This window comes from Jatropha curcas, chromosome 5, assembly GCF_041381405.1.
Source record: "Jatropha curcas cultivar XTBG-Jc1 chromosome 5, XTBG_Jcur_1.0, whole genome shotgun sequence".
NCBI classification, from domain to species: domain Eukaryota; kingdom Viridiplantae; phylum Streptophyta; class Magnoliopsida; order Malpighiales; family Euphorbiaceae; genus Jatropha; species Jatropha curcas.
The window spans coordinates 23933418-23945380 of NC_143155.1; the positions used below are offsets into that span (position 1 = coordinate 23933418).

Genomic DNA, 11963 nt, shown 5'->3' on the forward strand with positions numbered 1-11963 from the left:
TATATATATATATATATATATATATATATATATATATATATATATATATATATATATATATATATCATATCGTGTGAAAAATATTTTTAATTGATTTTCTTCAATCTTTTTAAAATTTCATTCTCTTACAATTTATAACAATTTTAATTATATTTCCCTTATGACTACTATGGAAATGACTGTTACGTTTATTATATTTTTATGTTTCAACTTTTTAATTTGTAAGCAGCGACAAAAATTATTGGTAATAGAGCTTTTTATTTTCTTCATTTAAAAAAAAAAGATTATTTTTCTTCATTTAGATAATATTATATGTTGATTGAAATATATTAGTTTAATTTGCAATGTATATTTTTAGCTTAGCTAAAAATGTGAATCGGTTGCTTTTTAATTCATAATTAATAAAGAGATGCATTCGTGGGTTTTTATTTTATAGGAAAAGTTGGATTAGCTATTATTGTTTTTTAGTAGTAAAAGAACAAAAAAAAAAAAAAAAAAAAGAGATGTATTATTTATTTCATAGTAGTTTTTATGAATCTTTTTAATTATTTATATTGTTATTTATAATCAAATCATTAACATTGAAAATAAATTATAATCAATAATCAATAAAATATATTTTTTTTAAAAATAATATAATTATAAATCATTGTAAATAATTTATATTTAATTAAATCATCAGAACGGGCATAAATCTAAATTGCATAACGTGAATCATCCCAACAGTGGCCCTGTTTGGCAGCAGTGTTTGAAATATTGTTTAGTGTTTTATTGGAGTTGAAACACTATTTAAATTAATTATTGCGTTCCATAATACAATATTTACCTGTAATACCCCGAATTCTTATTTTCGAAACTTTTGAATTTTTATTAAATCAAAAATCAGAAATTTTAATCATGTGGACTGCAAGTATAAAATAGCCTCAATTCAAGCCCAAGTTTACGAAGTTGGGCTCAAGCCCAAAACACATTATCGAAATTTATCAAAAAAAAAAAAATGTATATATATATATATATATATATATATGATTATTAATATTAACATTAAGTAAATTGAAGGAATGTTATAGAACCTAACTAAAATAATCAAAATAAATTAAACCGGATCTAAAAATCAATTTAATTTGTCGAGAACCACACGAAGGATCCGAAAATCGATTGGAAAACTCGAAAAACCAAACGAAATGAGACCAAATCACTGAATCAGACCGAACCGGTTCGAATCGAACCGGATCGGCCCACTTTTCTTTTCTTTTTCTTTCTTTTTCTTTTCTTTTCTTTTCTTCCTTCTCCTTCTCCAGTAGCGTGGCCTCCTCCTCCTCCTCCTCCTTCCTCTCCTTCGATCTCCTTCCTCCGGCCACCAAATTCAGCAAATGAATACTCTAAAAATATCTACTCAACGTGAGGAAGAAGATTATAGCTTAGATTTGAACTGAAATTGTGTCTATTTTGAAGGGGAAGAGCTTGAAGTTTTGGACACCTTTTTCCGACGATTCACGCCGTTTCAGGCAAGCCTTGGACACAAGGTGAGTACCAAATGACTCCTCTCTTCTTCCTCTTTCATTTGATGGCCTCCTCGTCGACTGTAATAGCCGAAATCGGAAAACCCAAAATGGGTATCACCGAACCTTTCCGCCCAATTTCCGGCCAACTGGTTCACACCCACCTTGATTTGAACACATATTAGTGATCCTCTCATCGAAACGAATAAAATGATGTATTGTTTGTCAATTTTGGTGAAGGTTAAATTTTCCGGCCACCGTGCACGGTGGCGGCGGCGGCGGTCCGGCGACCGGCCGGCGAGACTTCAAGGGACAGAATGCTCTCCTCTTCGTGCGGAACACGGAAATGAAATTTGATTTTAAATCGGTACACTCTAAAGCTTAATCCGCAATTTTTGAATAAATTCTGAATTAATTAATTAATGAACTTAATTAAGTATTTAAGTAAATTAAATTAAATATTATTAAATAGATTTTATGAATATTAATTATAACTATAAGGTTGGTACAAAAAAAAAATATATTCCTAGCTAATAATAAATTTTAGGAATTTTATTAACAAATAAATAGTTATAGAACAATTAATTATAATGGATTATGTGAATTAAGTGACCGAATAAATGATGGATATGGCGGACGGGATTAGTGGATATGAATTTGCCCGATGGATGGGCTGTGTGTGTGGATTTGTGAAAATTTGAAAAAAATTTGGATAGTCCAGTTTATAGAGGAAATGCTGTCGAATTTTTAATAAAACACTTAATGAAGAATTAAATTAGTTATTCTTAAGAAGTAGTGACGACGAAAATTTGAGGTATTAAGAAATATTATACAATATTAGAATTATCATTATATAATATTTCTCACCGAATAATTAGAGATTTTATCTGAAGGTTATAAATTAGAATAGTTATTTATATAAATGAGAGAACCTAGATATATATATGCATATATAACAAGTGAATTAAATGACCGGTAGCCAAAATAAATAAACGAATGTGAAATATAAGTTTTTGAATTAAAATTCTTATTTAGAATTTTCTTGTTTATTTTAAAGGCTTATAAAATACAAAATGCGAGGACAAAAGCTGGAAGCATGTGGCTAAAAAGGCAGTCCTTTTAAAGGACAATAAAGAACTGTGAGTAGTGTTAGATAACTAGCATCATCCGCCTGCATTCATGCATTCACGGCTAAATGTTATCATGCATTATTTTGTTGAATTGCCATATTATGATGCACTATTCTTTGATATTAAAAATTGTTTGATTACTTGTGCTATGAATATACTGTGCCTTGTTTGTGTGGAATTGGGATGACGTGGACCACCATGGGTTTGTGAGGACGGTCTGTGATATGGATCCTGAATATGATATGATATGGAATTTGACCGTCGGCCGGGAAAATGGGAGATCGGCGCCCCCGTGTGCACCTGATGATATGGATTATATGGAAAACCACAGGATGGCTTCTTGTTGTTGCGCACCTGATAATCTAGATTTGATTGTAGCCCGCAGGGTGGCCTCCTGTTGTGAGCACTTGATGATCTAGATTGGATGGAGACCACCGGGTTGCCTCCTGTTGGTATGGAAAAGAAAAGAGAGAATAGAAAAACAATGAGAGGACTGGTCAGTGAGGATTAGACCAGTTGGCCGTATGGGGGATCGGCTCCCTGGTGCACATGTATGAGAGGGCGAGCCATGTGTGAGGACGGCTCGCTGGGGATTCAGGTGGTGCCATTGACTAATTTCCACGTGATGTGATTATATGAAGGTGATAATACTTGTGATTGCTGTTGTATTGCCATTTGTGTGACAAAGTGCATGATCATATAATTAAACGGTAACCGGATAAAAATATTTTAGCATCTGTGTGATTGTGTGGGGTGAGAGGGTTATCTAACCCTACTCATTGAGTTTGGCGCTCATCCCTGCCTACTATTTTTTTCAGGTAATAGAAAGAAAGGAAAGCCCTATGGAGTTGAGACACTTATTGTAGAAGATTGTTAATGATAGAAATAACGATGTGAATGTAAAGGTAGAGTTCCGCAATTGTATTCCAGTTGGGTTGTAAACAAATAGTAAAAGTCCATATTAAGTATATGAACTGCATTATGGATGCATATGTATAAAATGTTAATGGGCCTGAATCCATAATTATGAATAAAAAGTGAGATTTAAATAAGTTAGGCTTACTACGGGCTTCGGGGGCCTTAAGCCCACCCAGGTCCTAGTGCCGGTCCGGTCCATGGAAATGGGTCGTGACAAAGTTGGTATCAGAGCATAAGTCGGGCCTTAGGAATCAATTGCGGAACATAGGAAATTAAATAGAGAGCTCCTATGTTGGGATCGGCCGTAACCAACAAAGGAGGTGTAGTCTGGATTGAATTCCATTTTAGTGCCGGTGGACGCATCGTGCACGAGGATGGAAGGAAATCTATATGAAACTTAGGATGAGAATTAAATGTATATAAGTAATAGTAAATCATAAAAAGGTCCGGGTAACTGACGTTTATAAAATAAACATTTCGAGTTTTGCTAAATCCCCTCCATCTATTTTGAAGCAGAAGATCAGTTGGAAATTGGTGTAATGGCCTGATCACCCATTACACCATGATTCGACAAGAGACACTGCTTCAAAAAAAGAAAAAAAAAATTGAAATTATTTAGAAAAGAATTCGGAGTTTTAAAGACAATAAGAAAGTAAATTTATTTGAACTATGATTTGAGAAACATGTTTTATTATTTGCTTATTGGAAATTGTTTTGAAGTTGCAATTAATTGCTTGGTTTTATTGTTTTGTCGGCATGTCAAAAAAAAATTTATCTGATTTTAGAATTTAAATTATTTACAATGATTGCATGTTTGATTTATTTTATCATATTGTCTATCCCGAGGACTAAATTAGGCCTATAGAAATTAATATTGATAAATTAATAATAAATGGTATAGAATATGAATTTGAATTAAAATTTCAATTAAGATATAGATTAAATTCTAGAAATGTTACTGTTAGGGAATAAAAAGTGAAAATTGTAATGTACATTAAATTAAGGGTTAGCAAAAGAAAGATTTAGGACAAATAGTCATACTAGACAAGAAATCCTCAATTAACCAAGCGAAACTTAAGGATGTAAAGAGAAAATTTGTAACTTACTTAAGCATAACATTAAGGAGGATAGAGACTTATTGGAAAAATTAAATAGAGTTAGACGTGGAAATAATAATTTGTGTCTTAAAAAGTATTGATTGAGGTGAATCTCGATATATAGAATTTAAATAGAGCAATGAAATTAAAATAAAAGACAAAGGTAAACTAATTATGTTATTAAATATGAAGAAAATAATTTTTAACTGGATAGGTCATATTGAGGTGAGGCAGAATATAATAAGGAAATGGGTAAAACTTCCTTTGCACAACTAGTATGAAGGGTAAGATTTTGGGTGTTTTAATATAGAATTAAAAGTAAAATTGGTTGGTAAATAATTGGGCAAAAGTTTGAATCGAAAATTTGATTAATATGGAAAAGATTGACTAATAGTTAATAGAAGTAATTACAAGCCATGAAATAATTATGAATCTTTTATAATAAAATGAGCAATTAGATTGAATCGATAATAGACTTATGGAACTAATGTGTAACTAAGGGATAGTTGGTATAATCTAAAATTTTATAAGGTGAAAGTGTAGTAAGTGTATTAGATATTATATAATTAAGATCCTAGCACATGTAGGATGCTTAAAGGGCTAGACTAAGTTCATAAATCTATTATAATAAAATGAATGTAGAAGATGATGAATAATGGGGAATGAATGGGGAAAGGAACGTGGATGCTGTAGGAAGCTTAATAAATTAAGGAAATTGGATGTATCTAGGTAGAGAGTTATGTAGAAAGGACTAATACCATTTATTAATCTAAGGTAATGATAAGAAACGTGTATAAAACCTGCTTTAAAGAATTAAGTACAAATTTAGATCGAGGTGCTAAAATAAAATAAAATAAAAGTTAATAAATTTGGAACAGAATAAAGGTCAAAGATAACTCATAATGATGAAGTAGAGATAAAAAAAAAAAATTTAGAATAAGAAATTCAAGAAATAATGACCTTACGACGGAATTAAATTTTGTGTAGAATAACGGTTACACGCCATAGATTCATGTACCCAGCATTAAACTCTTTCAGGGATAGGACTTAAATGAGGTTGGGTACACTAAGGAGACATGAATGATAAAAGAAAGATTAAAATGAATCAAACAGCTAAAGAACTTGGATAGAACTAGGGGGATGTTAAATAATAGAAAAGCCAATGATGATCAATTAATTTATCTACTGTGAAATACTAGAATAAATAATTAGAAACAAATTGGGAAAGAAGTAAAATTCAGATGTAAGAAATATACATATATATATATATAAAAAAAAAATGATGATAAAATAAGTAACGAAATAAATAAAGATAAAATAATAATATAAATATAAATATAAATATAAATATAAATATAAATCACTACTGAAAATAACTTTTGGGAAAATTTAAGGTGTGGACCAGTCTACTTGAGAGACTAGTAATAGCGAAAGGAATAGTAATGATGGAGATTAGAATATTCTTGGTTTAAGAGGATCATTTAGGGATGAAATATGTAACAGTAGACTGGAACTAGATGATTTAAGGATTGTCCTCGTGGAGATAGACAATTCATTTTTGTTAAATACCAAAAGGTTTTAGAAAATACAATGAGTGTTGATTTTCAAACTTTATAAAAATATTTTTTTATACCACGATTGAGACTGGTTTAAAATAAAAGTAAATGCAAATTTCTATTAAAAGAATTTCAAGGTTTTGTGTGAGTGACATGCCGATGTTTTTAAAAGTTGGAAAGGAAAATTATTTTGAAAGTTTTTAAATAGTCAGTTACCCATAGGATGGTCAACCTAGGCTGTAGTTGTCAACTCATTAGTCGAATTTTGAATAAACAATTAATCTAATAATTTATAACGGTGAAACAATGTATAGTGGAAATATGAATAAATGAGGACTCTTAAGTTACTCAAAAATCTTTAGTAGACACATTTGATGAAATGCCTGATATGAGATAATTAGTGTTGTAGACTATTATTATAAATGAACTCATTAAAATGGAAATTTTCTCAAGAATAAGAAATACAAATCAAGAAAACTTAGAAATAGATACATTTAGAATTGAAAATTTTAGTACTATACCTTTTTAACTGTAGTAAATTGTGACAAATCAGAACTAAAGAGATTTGATGTGAAAATTTAAATTTTCTCGTAATTTATGAGATCATAAGAAAAGTATTTAACTCTAGAGGATATTTTGGAGTTCAATGGAAATATGTGGCAATTAATTTCTTCAGGCTTTTCAATAAGTATAACAATTAATAAATTTAAATCCTTACAGAAAAGAGAATAAAAGAAGCTAGTGAAGTGAATCGTAAGGTAATGGATAAAAATTTTGACATGTCAGCGAAAGGAGGAAGGACCAGAACTCAGTCGAGGTCTAGATAATAATACCAGGTGGCAGTGTGCTAACCTGAGAAACTAGAAATGATAAGGTTACATGGATAAATTTAAGGAAATCATAAATACCTTGCTAGACATAAATAAGTAAGGATGAGATAAATAAATTGATACTATATTTTAAAACTTGGATGGAAAAATTTAACGATTAGCTTAAGTATTATAAGGGCTAATTAGGGCCTTGCTATCATTTCATAATTAAGGCATAAATTGAACTTTCATATGGAAACGAATAAATTATTTAGTTGACGCAGAGTTGGGTGAAAGAAATTGAGTTATTGATGTTTTCTTAATTGGTGTGATGTCGAAATTGTAAGAAAGCGTTAGATCGGGACTTAAGAAAATAATAAAGATTAGATTGAAACAATAGTAATCGGATAAGTCGTGAAAAAAAAAAAAAAAAAAAAAAAAAAAAAAAAAGAACTGCTAGAGTGAGCTGGAATCACCCTGCGATATTATAAACAATGGGAATTAAACAAAAAAAAAAAAAAAAAATCTTAAAATTTTGGATTATAGTAATAGTTTTTCAACTTTGATTAAGCAAATATTTAGTCATAACATATGTAAATTAAATAAATCAAGTTTTATAATAAATAAATTAAATTTCAAATTTATTTTACATTATATATTTGGATTTCATAAAGGAATGCGTAATAAAATTTAATTTTCAAATGAAATTAAATAATCTTGGGGAACATAGATATATATATTAAGCATTTTATTGAAAAACTCGATTAATTATAAGATTTTTATTTAAAGAACGATTTTCTAAAGATTCCAATAGCCGAACGATGATAGTATTGAAGATTAATGTAATAAAACTCCTTATAAGCTACAGCTAGGTGGTACTATGTAGCTTGAACGAAATTTTATTCTAAATATGATAATTGGCTGTAGAAGTACAACCCGAATACCCCATTCACTGCCTTTCCTCGATCTGTATTTTCGCTTTTGAGCTGTCTCCTTGGTAGTGGAAGCAATTTCTTGTGACTTTAAAATTCCCCATGCATCCATTCTTATTCTTTCCCACTAGATTCAATTCGAGGACGAATTGTCTTAAGGGGGGGAGATTGTAATACCCCGAATTCTTATTTTCGAAACTTTTGAATTTTTATTAAATCAAAAATCAGAAATTTTAATCATGTGGACTGCAAGTATAAAATAGCCTCAATTCAAGCCCAAGTTTACGAAGTTGGGCTCAAGCCCAAAACACATTATCGAAATTTATCAAAAAAAAAAAATGTATATATATATATATATATATATATATATGATTATTAATATTAACATTAAGTAAATTGAAGGAATGTTATAGAACCTAACTAAAATAATCAAAATAAATTAAACCGGATCTAAAAATCAATTTAATTTGTCGAGAACCACACGAAGGATCCGAAAATCGATTGGAAAACTCGAAAAACCAAACGAAATGAGACCAAATCACTGAATCAGACCGAACCGGTTCGAATCGAACCGGATCGGCCCACTTTTCTTTTCTTTTTCTTTCTTTTTCTTTTCTTTTCTTTTCTTCCTTCTCCTTCTCCAGTAGCGTGGCCTCCTCCTCCTCCTCCTCCTTCCTCTCCTTCGATCTCCTTCCTCCGGCCACCAAATTCAGCAAATGAATACTCTAAAAATATCTACTCAACGTGAGGAAGAAGATTATAGCTTAGATTTGAACTGAAATTGTGTCTATTTTGAAGGGGAAGAGCTTGAAGTTTTGGACACCTTTTTCCGACGATTCACGCCGTTTCAGGCAAGCCTTGGACACAAGGTGAGTACCAAATGACTCCTCTCTTCTTCCTCTTTCATTTGATGGCCTCCTCGTCGACTGTAATAGCCGAAATCGGAAAACCCAAAATGGGTATCACCGAACCTTTCCGCCCAATTTCCGGCCAACTGGTTCACACCCACCTTGATTTGAACACATATTAGTGATCCTCTCATCGAAACGAATAAAATGATGTATTGTTTGTCAATTTTGGTGAAGGTTAAATTTTCCGGCCACCGTGCACGGTGGCGGCGGCGGCGGTCCGGCGACCGGCCGGCGAGACTTCAAGGGACAGAATGCTCTCCTCTTCGTGCGGAACACGGAAATGAAATTTGATTTTAAATCGGTACACTCTAAAGCTTAATCCGCAATTTTTGAATAAATTCTGAATTAATTAATTAATGAACTTAATTAAGTATTTAAGTAAATTAAATTAAATATTATTAAATAGATTTTATGAATATTAATTATAACTATAAGGTTGGTACAAAAAAAAATATATTCCTAGCTAATAATAAATTTTAGGAATTTTATTAACAAATAAATAGTTATAGAACAATTAATTATAATGGATTATGTGAATTAAGTGACCGAATAAATGATGGATATGGCGGACGGGATTAGTGGATATGAATTTGCCCGATGGATGGGCTGTGTGTGTGGATTTGTGAAAATTTGAAAAAAATTTGGATAGTCCAGTTTATAGAGGAAATGCTGTCGAATTTTTAATAAAACACTTAATGAAGAATTAAATTAGTTATTCTTAAGAAGTAGTGACGACGAAAATTTGAGGTATTAAGAAATATTATACAATATTAGAATTATCATTATATAATATTTCTCACCGAATAATTAGAGATTTTATCTGAAGGTTATAAATTAGAATAGTTATTTATATAAATGAGAGAACCTAGATATATATATGCATATATAACAAGTGAATTAAATGACCGGTAGCCAAAATAAATAAACGAATGTGAAATATAAGTTTTTGAATTAAAATTCTTATTTAGAATTTTCTTGTTTATTTTAAAGGCTTATAAAATACAAAATGCGAGGACAAAAGCTGGAAGCATGTGGCTAAAAAGGCAGTCCTTTTAAAGGACAATAAAGAACTGTGAGTAGTGTTAGATAACTAGCATCATCCGCCTGCATTCATGCATTCACGGCTAAATGTTATCATGCATTATTTTGTTGAATTGCCATATTATGATGCACTATTCTTTGATATTAAAAATTGTTTGATTACTTGTGCTATGAATATACTGTGCCTTGTTTGTGTGGAATTGGGATGACGTGGACCACCATGGGTTTGTGAGGACGGTCTGTGATATGGATCCTGAATATGATATGATATGGAATTTGACCGTCGGCCGGGAAAATGGGAGATCGGCGCCCCCGTGTGCACCTGATGATATGGATTATATGGAAAACCACAGGATGGCTTCTTGTTGTTGCGCACCTGATAATCTAGATTTGATTGTAGCCCGCAGGGTGGCCTCCTGTTGTGAGCACTTGATGATCTAGATTGGATGGAGACCACCGGGTTGCCTCCTGTTGGTATGGAAAAGAAAAGAGAGAATAGAAAAACAATGAGAGGACTGGTCAGTGAGGATTAGACCAGTTGGCCGTATGGGGGATCGGCTCCCTGGTGCACATGTATGAGAGGGCGAGCCATGTGTGAGGACGGCTCGCTGGGGATTCAGGTGGTGCCATTGACTAATTTCCACGTGATGTGATTATATGAAGGTGATAATACTTGTGATTGCTGTTGTATTGCCATTTGTGTGACAAAGTGCATGATCATATAATTAAACGGTAACCGGATAAAAATATTTTAGCATCTGTGTGATTGTGTGGGGTGAGAGGGTTATCTAACCCTACTCATTGAGTTTGGCGCTCATCCCTGCCTACTATTTTTTTCAGGTAATAGAAAGAAAGGAAAGCCCTATGGAGTTGAGACACTTATTGTAGAAGATTGTTAATGATAGAAATAACGATGTGAATGTAAAGGTAGAGTTCCGCAATTGTATTCCAGTTGGGTTGTAAACAAATAGTAAAAGTCCATATTAAGTATATGAACTGCATTATGGATGCATATGTATAAAATGTTAATGGGCCTGAATCCATAATTATGAATAAAAAGTGAGATTTAAATAAGTTAGGCTTACTACGGGCTTCGGGGGCCTTAAGCCCACCCAGGTCCTAGTGCCGGTCCGGTCCATGGAAATGGGTCGTGACATTACCTTACCGTTTAGAGTTTGAAACTGTTTTATGAAAGATTATATTCATTCACCTTTAGCGTTTATAATTTATTTATTGACACCCACTTGTCTTTACCTTATTCCTAGCTTTCATACTCTTTTTTGTCATTTTACATTAAACAGCTAATCAAACAATTATCTATACTGAAAACTTTTATTCTAATCCGCTATATAATCATTAACCACTAATAGCTAACATTTAAAAAAGAGTTAACCACTAGTAAAACAACTGACAACTATTAAAATATCTGATATCTATTAGAACAATTAAATTTACCGAACAAATCCAGTATGCTATTGACCTTATAGTTACCACCCGAATTGACCAAAACGTTTAATTGATTAATTAAAATCCTAACTAGTTGTAAATAATAAATACAGCCATATCATTTTTCCTTTTACCAATTTCACCTCTTTATTTTTACATAAAATATAGAAACATTAGAAGTTATTAAAAAAAATAAAAGCAACATAAATTATAAATTAGTTAAAAGGATACGATGGTTTAAAACAATTAAAGAAACAGTCGAAGGTTCTGAGTTGTCCTATTTCTTGATGATGTGTCTTTTCTCTCGCAAAGAATTAATTTTCCAACGTAAAATATATAGATTGTCAATTTCTATATCAGATTTTTTTTTTAGGTATTTATTTCCCACAAGATTTATAAATTATTAATAGTATCTTCCATTATGTAGCAAAACTTTATCAGAATAATTCAATACATGCAGATTACAAATCGTAAGTAATGACCTAACTTTTGAAGTCACAAAAGAAAAAGTAGAAAGGAATTGTATTATTATGATAAGATAAAAGGGAAATAGAGCTGCCTACATTGCACATGGTCTATGGATAACCCATGCATTCAGTGATTAAATAAAATTTAATCCTT

The 11963-nt window shown here is 31.4% G+C and overlaps 1 long non-coding RNA gene across 1 annotated transcript; it reads left to right on the plus strand.

The window, feature by feature from the left end:
• Window positions 1–1090: 1090 nt before the first annotated feature.
• On the plus strand, window positions 1091–10970 carry LOC149496432 (uncharacterized). Its single transcript, XR_016320868.1, has 7 exons — window positions 1091–1526; window positions 1743–1869; window positions 2560–2641; window positions 3451–8813; window positions 9030–9156; window positions 9846–9927; window positions 10737–10970. It is a non-coding gene; the product is annotated as an uncharacterized LOC149496432 (long non-coding RNA).
• The last annotated feature ends 993 nt before the right edge of the window (window positions 10971–11963 follow it).